Source organism: Oncorhynchus mykiss, chromosome 21 (assembly GCF_013265735.2).
Source record: "Oncorhynchus mykiss isolate Arlee chromosome 21, USDA_OmykA_1.1, whole genome shotgun sequence".
Classification (NCBI taxonomy): domain Eukaryota; kingdom Metazoa; phylum Chordata; class Actinopteri; order Salmoniformes; family Salmonidae; genus Oncorhynchus; species Oncorhynchus mykiss.
The window spans coordinates 7,860,373-7,872,635 of NC_048585.1; the positions used below are offsets into that span (position 1 = coordinate 7,860,373).

General features: G+C 54.1%; 1 protein-coding gene across 2 annotated transcripts in view; it reads right to left on the bottom strand.

Annotated features, from left to right (window-relative positions):
• LOC110516645 (uncharacterized protein KIAA0930 homolog) overlaps positions 1-12,263 on the bottom strand; it is a 62,026-nt gene that overhangs the window by 23,223 nt on the left and 26,540 nt on the right. The gene's annotated exons all lie outside the window — the stretch shown is intronic.

Below are 12,263 nucleotides of genomic sequence, written 5' to 3' on the forward strand. Positions count from 1 at the left end.
ATCCACATCTACCTGGAATATACAGAGATATATTATAGAATCATATCCACATCTACCTGGAATATACAGAGATACATTATAGAATCATATCCACATCTACCTGGAATATACAGAGATATATTATAGAATCATATCCACATCTACCTGGAATATACAGAGATATATTATAGAATCATATCCACATCTACCTGGAATATACAGAGATATATTATAGAATCATATCCACATCTACCTGGAATATACAGAGATATATTATAGAATCATATCCACATCTAACTGGAATATACAGAGATATATTATAGAATCATATCCCACATCTACCTGGAATATAGAGAGATATATTATAGAATCATATCCACATCTACCAGGAATATACAGAGATATATTATAGAATCATATCCACATCTACCTGGAATATACAGAGATATATTATAGAATCATATCCACATCTACCTGGAATATACAGAGATATATTATAGAATCATATCCACATCTACCTGGAATATACAGAGATATATTATAGAATCATATCCACATCTACCTGGAATATACAGATATATACATTATAGAATCATATCCACATCTACCTGGAATATAGAGAGATATATTATAGAATCATATCCACATCTACCTGGAATATACAGATATATACATTATAGAATCATATCCACATCTACCAGGAATATACAGAGATATATTATAGAATCATATCCACATCTACCTGGAATATACAGAGATATATTAAAGAATCATATCCACATCTACCTGGAATATACAGAGATATATTATAGAATCATATCCACATCTACCTGGAATATACAGAGATATATTATAGAATCATATCCACATCTACCTGGAATATACAGAGATATATTATAGAATCATATCCACATCTACCTGGAATATAGAGAGATATATTATAGAATCATATCCACATCTACCTGGAATATACAGATATATACATTATAGAATCATATCCACATCTACCTGGAATATACAGAGATATATTATAGAATCATATCCACATCTACCTGGAATATACAGAGATATATTATAGAATCATATCCACATCTACCTGGAATATACAGAGATATATTATAGAATAATATCCACATCTACCTGGAATATACAGATATATTATAGAATCATATCCACATCTACCTGGAATATACAGAGATATATTATAGAATCATATCCACATCTACCTGGAATATACAGAGATATATTATAGAATCATATCCACATCTACCTGGAATATACAGAGATATATTATAGAATCATATCCACATCTACCTGGAATATACAGAGATATATTATAGAATCATATCCACATCTACCTGGAATATACAGAGATATATTATAGAATCATATCCACATCTACCTGGAATATACAGAGATATATTATAGAATCATATCCACATCTACCTGGAATATACAGAGATATATTATAGAATCATATCCACATCTACCAGGAATACAGAGATATATTATAGAATCATATCCACATCTACCTGGAATATACAGAGATATATTATAGAATCATATCCACATCTACCTGGAATATACAGATATATATTATAGAATCATATCCACATCTACCTGGAATATACAGAGATATATTATAGAATCATATCCACATCTACCTGGAATATACAGAGATATATTATAGAATCATATCCACATCTACCAGGAATACAGAGATATATTATAGAATCATATCCACATCTACCTGGAATATACAGAGATATATTATAGAATCATATCCACATCTACCTGGAATATACAGAGATATATTATAGAATCATATCCACATCTACCTGGAATATACAGACGTGACAATTACACTGAATTATCCCACCTACAATACACAACACAACACCGCCCATCACTATTTGAACACTGTAGTCTCTTTGCTGCTGAATTCCAGTGTGATGATCATATAGTCTGGTTGTATAGAAATGTCCTGATGCAGCACACAGAGTGCAGGTTAAATCAACCCTGGCTATACTCCAGGACAGCTCCTTAGCTCAGCTACATCTCACCCTTCAACGACCCCCAGCCACATCTCACTCTTCAACGACCCCCAGCCACAGCTCACCCTTCAACGACCCCCAGCCACATCTCACCCTTCAACGACCTCCGGCCCAGCCACATCTCACCCTTCAACGACCTCCGGCCCAGCCACATCTCACCCTTCAACGAACTCCGGCCCAGCCACATCTCACCCTTCAACGACCCCCAGCCCAACCACATCTCACCCTTCAACGACCTCCAGCCACATCTCACCCTTCAACGACCTCCAGCCACATCTCACCCTTCAACGACCTCCAGCCCAGCCACATCTCACCCTTCAACAACCTCCAGCCCAGCCACATCTCACCCTTCAACGACCCCCAGCCCAACCACATCTCACCCTTCAACGACCTCCAGCCCAACCACATCTCACCCTTCAACGACCTCCAGCCACATCTCACCCTTCAACGACCCCCAGCCACATCTCACCCTTCAACGACCCCCAGCCACATCTCACCCTTCAACGACCCCCAGCCACATCTCACCCTTCAATAACCCCCAGCCCAGCCACATCTCACCCTTCAACGACCTCCAGCCACATCTCACCCTTCAACGACCTCCAGCCACATCTCACCCTTCAACGACGTCCGGCCCAGCCACATCTCACCCTTCAACGACGTCCGGCCCAGCCACATCTCACCCTTCAACGACCTCCGGCCCAGCCACATCTAACCCTTCAACGACCTCCGGCCCAGCCACATCTCACCCTTCAACGACCCCCGGCCCAACCACATCTCACCCTTCAACGACCTCCAGCCACATCTCACCCTTCAACGACCTCCAGCCCAGCCACATCTCACCCTTCAACAACCTCCAGCCCAGCCACATCTCACCCTTCAACGACCTCCAGCCCAGCCACATCTCACCCTTCAACGACCTCCAGCCCAGCCACATCTTACCCTTCAACGACCCCAGCCCAGCCACATCTCACCCTTCAACGACCTCCAGGCACATCACACCCTTCAAAGACACCCAGCCACATCTCACCCTTCAACGACCCCCAGCCACATCTCACCCTTCAACGACCCCCAGCCACATCTCACCCTTCAACGACCCCCAGCCACATCTCACCCTTCAACGACCCCCAGCCACATCTCACCCTTCAACGACGTCCGGCCCAGCCACATCTCACCCTTCAACGACCTCCGGCCCAGCCACATCTAACCCTTCAACGACCTCCGGCCCAGCCACATCTCACCCTTCAACGACCCCCAGCCACATCTCACCCTTCAACGAACTCCGGCCCAGCCACATCTCACCCTTCAACGACCTCCGCCCCAGCCACATCTCACCCTTCAACGACCTCCGGCCCAGCCACATCTCACCCTTCAACGACCCCCGGCCCAACCACATCTCACCCTTCAACGACCCCCAGCCCAGCCACATCTCACCCTTCAACGACCTCCAGCCCAGCCACATCTCACCCTTCAACGACCCTCAGCCACATCTCACCCTTCAACGACCCTCAGCCACATCTCACCCTTCAACGACCCCCAGCCACATCTCACCCTTCAACGACCCCCAGCCCAGCCACATCTCACCCTTCAACGACCCCCAGCCACATCTCACCCTTCAACGACCTCCAGCCCAGCCACATCTCACCCTTCAACGACCCCCAGCCCAGCCACATCTCACCCTTCAACGACCACCAGCCACATCTCACCCTTCAACGACCTCCAGCCCAGCCACATCTCACCCTTCAACGACCTCCAGCCACATCTCACCCTTCAACGACCTCCAGCCACATCTCACCCTTCAACGACCTCCGGCCCAGCCACATCTCACCCTTCAACGACCTCCGGCCCAGCCACATCTCACCCTTCAACGACCTCCAGCCACATCTCACCCTTCAACGACCTCCAGCCACATCTCACCCTTCAACGACCTCCAGCCCAGCCACATCTCACCCTTCAACAACCTCCAGCCCAGCCACATCTCACCCTTCAACGACCCCCAGCCCAACCACATCTCACCCTTCAACGACCTCCAGCCCAACCACATCTCACCCTTCAACGACCTCCAGCCACATCTCACCCTTCAACGACCCCCAGCCACATCTCACCCTTCAACGACCCCCAGCCACATCTCACCCTTCAACGACCCCCAGCCACATCTCACCCTTCAATAACCCCCAGCCCAGCCACATCTCACCCTTCAACGACCTCCAGCCACATCTCACCCTTCAACGACCTCCAGCCACATCTCACCCTTCAACGACGTCCGGCCCAGCCACATCTCACCCTTCAACGACGTCCGGCCCAGCCACATCTCACCCTTCAACGACCTCCGGCCCAGCCACATCTAACCCTTCAACGACCTCCGGCCCAGCCACATCTCACCCTTCAACGACCCCCGGCCCAACCACATCTCACCCTTCAACGACCTCCAGCCACATCTCACCCTTCAACGACCTCCAGCCCAGCCACATCTCACCCTTCAACAACCTCCAGCCCAGCCACATCTCACCCTTCAACGACCTCCAGCCCAGCCACATCTCACCCTTCAACGACCTCCAGCCCAGCCACATCTTACCCTTCAACGACCCCAGCCCAGCCACATCTCACCCTTCAACGACCTCCAGGCACATCACACCCTTCAAAGACACCCAGCCACATCTCACCCTTCAACGACCCCCAGCCACATCTCACCCTTCAACGACCCCCAGCCACATCTCACCCTTCAACGACCCCCAGCCACATCTCACCCTTCAACGACCCCCAGCCACATCTCACCCTTCAACGACGTCCGGCCCAGCCACATCTCACCCTTCAACGACCTCCGGCCCAGCCACATCTAACCCTTCAACGACCTCCGGCCCAGCCACATCTCACCCTTCAACGACCCCCAGCCACATCTCACCCTTCAACGAACTCCGGCCCAGCCACATCTCACCCTTCAACGACCTCCGCCCCAGCCACATCTCACCCTTCAACGACCTCCGGCCCAGCCACATCTCACCCTTCAACGACCCCCGGCCCAACCACATCTCACCCTTCAACGACCCCCGGCCCAACCACATCTCACCCTTCAACGACCCCCAGCCCAGCCACATCTCACCCTTCAACGACCTCCAGCCCAGCCACATCTCACCCTTCAACGACCCTCAGCCACATCTCACCCTTCAACGACCCTCAGCCACATCTCACCCTTCAACGACCCCCAGCCACATCTCACCCTTCAACGACCCCCAGCCCAGCCACATCTCACCCTTCAACGACCCCCAGCCACATCTCACCCTTCAACGACCTCCAGCCCAGCCACATCTCACCCTTCAACGACCCCCAGCCCAGCCACATCTCACCCTTCAACGACCACCAGCCACATCTCACCCTTCAACGACCTCCAGCCCAGCCACATCTCACCCTTCAACGACCTCCAGCCACATCTCACCCTTCAACGACCTCCAGCCACATCTCACCCTTCAACGACCTCCGGCCCAGCCACATCTCACCCTTCAACGACCTCCGGCCCAGCCACATCTCACCCTTCAACGACCTCCGGCCCAGCCACATCTCACCCTTCAACGACCCCCGGCCCAGCCACATCTCACCCTTCAACGACCTCCAGCCACATCTCAACCTTCAACGACCTCCAGCCACATCTCACCCTTCAACGACCTCCAGCCACATCTCACCCTTCAACGACCTCCAGCCACATCTCACCCTTCAACGACCTCCAGCCACATCCACCCTTCAACGACCTCCAGCCCAGCCACATCTCACCCTTCAACGACCCCCAGCCCAGCCACATCTCACCCTTCAACGACCCCCAGCCACATCTCACCCTTCAACGACCTCCAGCCACATCTCACCCTTCAACGAGCTCCAGCCCAGCCACATCTCACCCTTCAACGACCTCCAGCCCAGCCACATCTCACCCTTCAACGACCCCCAGCCACATCTCACCCTTCAACGACCTCCAGGCACATCTCACCCTTCAACGACCTACGACCCAGCCACATCTCACCCTTCAACGACCTCCGGCCCAGCCACATCTCACCCTTCAACGACCTCCAGCCCAACCACATCTCACCCTTCAACGACCTCCAGCCACATCTCACCCTTCAACGACCCCCAGCCACATCTCACCCTTCAACGACCCCCAGCCACATCTCACCCTTCAACGACCCCCAGCCACATCTCACCCTTCAACGACCCCCAGCCACATCTCACCCTTCAACGACCTCCAGCCACATCTCACCCTTCAACGACCTCCAGCCACATCTCACCCTTCAACGACCTCCAGCCCAGCCACATCTCACCCTTCAACAACCTCCAGCCCAGCCACATCTCACCCTTCAACGACCCCCAGCCCAACCACATCTCACCCTTCAACGACCTCCAGCCCAACCACATCTCACCCTTCAACGACCTCCAGCCACATCTCACCCTTCAACGACCCCCAGCCACATCTCACCCTTCAACGACCTCCAGCCACATCTCACCCTTCAACGACCTCCAGCCACATCTCACCCTTCAACGACCTCCAGCCCAGCCACATCTCACCCTTCAACAACCTCCAGCCCAGCCACATCTCACCCTTCAACGACCCCCAGCCCAACCACATCTCACCCTTCAACGACCTCCAGCCCAACCACATCTCACCCTTCAACGACCTCCAGCCACATCTCACCCTTCAACGACCCCCAGCCACATCTCACCCTTCAACGACCCCCAGCCACATCTCACCCTTCAACGACCACCAGCCACATCTCACCCTTCAACGACCCCCGGCCACATCTCACCCTTCAATAACCCCCAGCCCAGCCACATCTCACCCTTCAACGACCTCCAGCCACATCTCACCCTTCAACGACGTCCGGCCCAGCCACATCTCACCCTTCAACGACGTCCGGCCCAGCCACATCTCACCCTTCAACGACGTCCGGCCCAGCCACATCTCACCCTTCAACGACCTCCGGCCCAGCCACATCTAACCCTTCAACGACCTCCGGCCCAGCCACATCTCACCCTTCAACGACCCCCGGCCCAACCACATCTCACCCTTCAACGACCTCCAGCCACATCTCACCCTTCAACGACCTCCAGCCCAGCCACATCTCACCCTTCAACAACCTCCAGCCCAGCCACATCTCACCCTTCAACGACCTCCAGCCCAGCCACATCTCACCCTTCAACGACCTCCAGGCACATCACACCCTTCAAAGACACCCAGCCACATCTCACCCTTCAACGACCCCCAGCCACATCTCACCCTTCAACGACCCCCAGCCACATCTCACCCTTCAACGACCCCCAGCCACATCTCACCCTTCAACGACCTCCGGCCCAGCCACATCTCACCCTTCAACGACCTCCGGCCCAGCCACATCTCACCCTTCAACGACCTCCGGCCCAGCCACATCTCACCCTTCAACGACCTCCGGCCCAGCCACATCTCACCCTTCAACGACCCCCGGCCCAACCACATCTCACCCTTCAACGACCTCCAGCCACATCTCACCCTTCAACGACCTCCAGCCACATCTCACCCTTCAACGACCTCCAGCCACATCTCACCCTTCAACGACCTCCAGCCACATCTCACCCTTCAACGACCTCCAGCCACATCCACCCTTCAACGACCTCCAGCCCAGCCACATCTCACCCTTCAACAACCTCCAGCCCAGCCACATCTCACCCTTCAACGACCCCCAGCCCAACCACATCTCACCCTTCAACGACCTCCAGCCCAACCACATCTCACCCTTCAACGACCTCCAGCCACATCTCACCCTTCAACGACCCCCAGCCACATCTCACCCTTCAACGACCCCCAGCCACATCTCACCCTTCAACGACCACCAGCCACATCTCACCCTTCAACGACCCCCGGCCACATCTCACCCTTCAATAACCCCCAGCCCAGCCACATCTCACCCTTCAACGACCTCCAGCCACATCTCACCCTTCAACGACGTCCGGCCCAGCCACATCTCACCCTTCAACGACGTCCGGCCCAGCCACATCTCACCCTTCAACGACGTCCGGCCCAGCCACATCTCACCCTTCAACGACCTCCGGCCCAGCCACATCTAACCCTTCAACGACCTCCGGCCCAGCCACATCTCACCCTTCAACGACCCCCGGCCCAACCACATCTCACCCTTCAACGACCTCCAGCCACATCTCACCCTTCAACGACCTCCAGCCCAGCCACATCTCACCCTTCAACAACCTCCAGCCCAGCCACATCTCACCCTTCAACGACCTCCAGCCCAGCCACATCTCACCCTTCAACGACCTCCAGGCACATCACACCCTTCAAAGACACCCAGCCACATCTCACCCTTCAACGACCCCCAGCCACATCTCACCCTTCAACGACCCCCAGCCACATCTCACCCTTCAACGACCCCCAGCCACATCTCACCCTTCAACGACCTCCGGCCCAGCCACATCTCACCCTTCAACGACCTCCGGCCCAGCCACATCTCACCCTTCAACGACCTCCGGCCCAGCCAAATCTCACCCTTCAACGACCTCCGGCCCAGCCACATCTCACCCTTCAACGACCTCCGGCCTAGCCACATCTCACCCTTCAACGAACTCCGGCCCAGCCACATCTCACCCTTCAACGACCTCCGCCCAAGCCACATCTCACCCTTCAACGACCTCCGGCCCAGCCACATCTCACCCTTCAACGACCTCCGGCCCAGCCACATCTCACCCTTCAACGACCCCCGGCCCAACCACATCTCACCCTTCAACAACCCCCGGCCCAACCACATCTCACCCTTCAACGACCCCCAGCCCAGCGACATCTCACCCTTCAACGACCCCCAGCCCAACCACATCTCACCCTTCAACGACCTCCAGGCACATCACACCCTTCAACGACACCCAGCCACATCTCACCCTTCAACGACCCCCAGCCATATCTAACCCTTCAACGACCTCCGGCCCAGCCACATCTCACCCTTCAACGACCCCCGGCCCAACCACATCTCACCCTTCAACGACCCCCAGCCACATCTCACCCTTCAACGACCCCCAGCCACATCTCACCCTTCAACGAACCCCAGCCACATCTCACCCTTCAACGACCTCCAGCCCAGCCACATCTCACCCTTCAACGACCCCCAGCCCAGCCACATCTCACCCTTCAACGACCCCCAGCCACATCTCACCCTTCAACGACCTCCAGCCCAGCCACATCACACCCTTCAACGACCTCCAGCCACATCTCACCCTTCAACTACCTCCAGCCACATCTCACCCTTCAACGACCTCCAGGCACATCTCACCCTTCAACGACCCCCAGCCCAACCACACCCTTCAACGACCCCCAGCACAACCACATCTCACCCTTCAACAACCCCCAGCCACATCTCACCCTTCAACGACCCCCAGCCACATCTCACCCTTCAACGACCCCCAGCCACATCTCACCCTTCAACGACCCCCAGCCACATCTCAACCTTCAAAGACCCCCAGCCACATCTCACCCTTCAACGACCCCCAGCCACATCTCACCCTTCAACGACCCCCAGCCACATCTCACCCTTCAACGACCCCCAGCCACATCTCACCCTTCAACGACCCCCAGCCACATCTCACCCTTCAACGACCCCCAGCCACATCTCACCCTTCAATGACCCCCAGCCACATCTCACCCTTCAACGAACTCCGGCCCAGCCACATCTCACCCTTCAACGACCTCCGCCCCAGCCACATCTCACCCTTCAACGACCCCCGGCCCAACCACATCTCACCCTTCAACGACCCCCAGCCCAACCACATCTCACCCTTCAACGACCTCCAGCCCAGCCACATCTCACCCTTCAACGACCCCCAGCCCAGCCACATCTCAACCTTCAACGACCCCCAGCCACATCTCACCCTTCAACGACCTCCAGCCCATCCACATCTCAACCTTCAACGACCCCCAGCCACATCTCACCCTTCAACGACCTCCAGCCCAGCCACATCTCACCCTTCAACGACCTCCAGCCCAGCCACATCTCACCCTTCAACGACCCCCAGCCACATCTCACCCTTCAACGACCCCCAGCCACATCTCACCCTTCAACGAACTTCGGCCCAGCCACATCTCACCCTTCAACGACCTCCGCCCCAGCCACATCTCACCCTTCAACGACCCCCGGCCCAACCACATCTCACCCTTCAACGACCCCCAGCCCAACCACATCTCACCCTTCAACGACCTCCAGCCCAGCCACATCTCACCCTTCAACGACCTCCAGGCACATCACACCCTTCAACGACCTCCAGCCCAGCCACATCTCACCCTTCAACGACCCCCAGCCCAGCCCCATCTCACCCTTCAACGACCCCCAGTCCAGCCACATCTCACCCTTCAACGACCCCCAGCCACATCTCACCCTTCAACGACCCCCAGCCACATCTCACCCTTCAACGACCCCCAGCCCAGCCACATCTCACCCTTCAACGACCCCCAGCCCAGCCACATCTCACCCTTCAACGACCCCCAGCCCAGCCACATCTCACCCTTCAACGACCCCCAGCCCAGCCACATCTCACCCTTCAACGACCCCCAGCCCAGCCACATCACACCCTTCAACGACCCCCAGCCACATCACACCCTTCAACGACCCCCAGCCACATCTCACCCTTCAACGACCCCAAGCCACATCTCACCCTTCAACGACCCCAAGCCACATCTCACCCTTCAACGACCCCCAGCCCAACCACATTTCACCCTTCAACGACCTCCAGCCCAGCCACATCTCACCCTTCAACGACCTCCAGCCCAGCCACATCTCACCCTTCAACGACCTCCAGCCCAGCCACATCTTACCCTTCAACGACCTCCAGCCCAGCCACATCTCACCCTTCAACGACCTCCAGCCCAGCCACATCTTACCCTTCAATGACCCCCAGCCCAGCCACATCTCACCCTTCAACGACCCCCAGCCCAGCCACATCTCACCCTTCAACGACCCCCAGCCACATCTCACCCTTCAACGACCCCCAGCCACAGCTCACCCTTCAACGACCCCCAGCCACAGCTCACCCTTCAGCGACCTCCAGCCACATCTCACCCTTCAATGACCCCCAGCCACATCTCTCTCTCTCACACACACACACACACTCTCTGAGATATGTACTGTGAGGTTGTAGTAGCCGCTGATTGAGGTCTGTACTGTTATGCTGTAACCAGGAACAGAGTGACATATCACTCAGGGAGCACCAAGATCACTATCAGGGGTTGCTATAGTTATGGCGAAGGTGGTGTGTGTGTGTGCCTTTGTGTACCTGTGTGTAACATAGAGATACTGTAGATAGGAGAACTAATCTTTGTATCTTAGCCAATATAGCGTATGACAGCATCGGCAGCTCCATTGAGGCAATCGCCATTTTGTAGTAAATGTTCTTCTTCACGATTGGCTGAACACCTCCTGATGACCCGGTTTGACATGACTCCAACAGGGTCACCAAGAGGGATCAGCTAATGAAGTTGAAAGTCCCACCCATTTGACTACTTTTAAAATGGTGGAAGTGGTGCTAGTGGTGCTGCCCATGTTAATATCACCTTCTGTCCACTAGAGGCCTCTATCATTCTCTATGGTGTGTATAAGGCCTTAATACCACCTTCTGTCCACTAGAGGCCTCTATCATTCTCTATGGTGTGTATAAGGACTTAATACCACCTTCTGGCCACTAGAGGCCTCAATCATTCTCTATCATGCTCTATGGTGTGTAAGGCCTACCTGACTAAGAACAGGCAAGTGGTGCCCCATAAAGATGTAATATTCTATTATTATAACTTAATTATAACTGAGAGTCACTCAATTAGCCATGTCATCTACAATTTGTTTGGGGAAAGTTTGTCTAGCCAGCTATCTAACGAGTCAAGAACAGAAAGGGATGGCAGCATAGCCTAGTGGGTAGAACATTGGACTAGTAACCAGCAGGTAGCCTAGTGGGTAGAACATTGGACTAGTAACCAGCAGGTAGCCTAGTGGGTAGAACATTGGACTAGTAACCAGCAGGTAGCCTAGTGGGTAGAACATTGGACTAGTAACCAGCAGGTAGCCTAGTGGTTAGAGCATTGGACTAGTAACCAGCAGGTAGCCTAGTGGTTAGAGCGTTGGACCAGTAACCAGCAGGTAGCCTAGTGGTTAGAGCGTTGGACCAGTAACCAGCAGGTAGCCTAGTGGTTAGAACGTTGGACTAGTAACCAGCAGGTAGCCTAGTGGTTAGAGC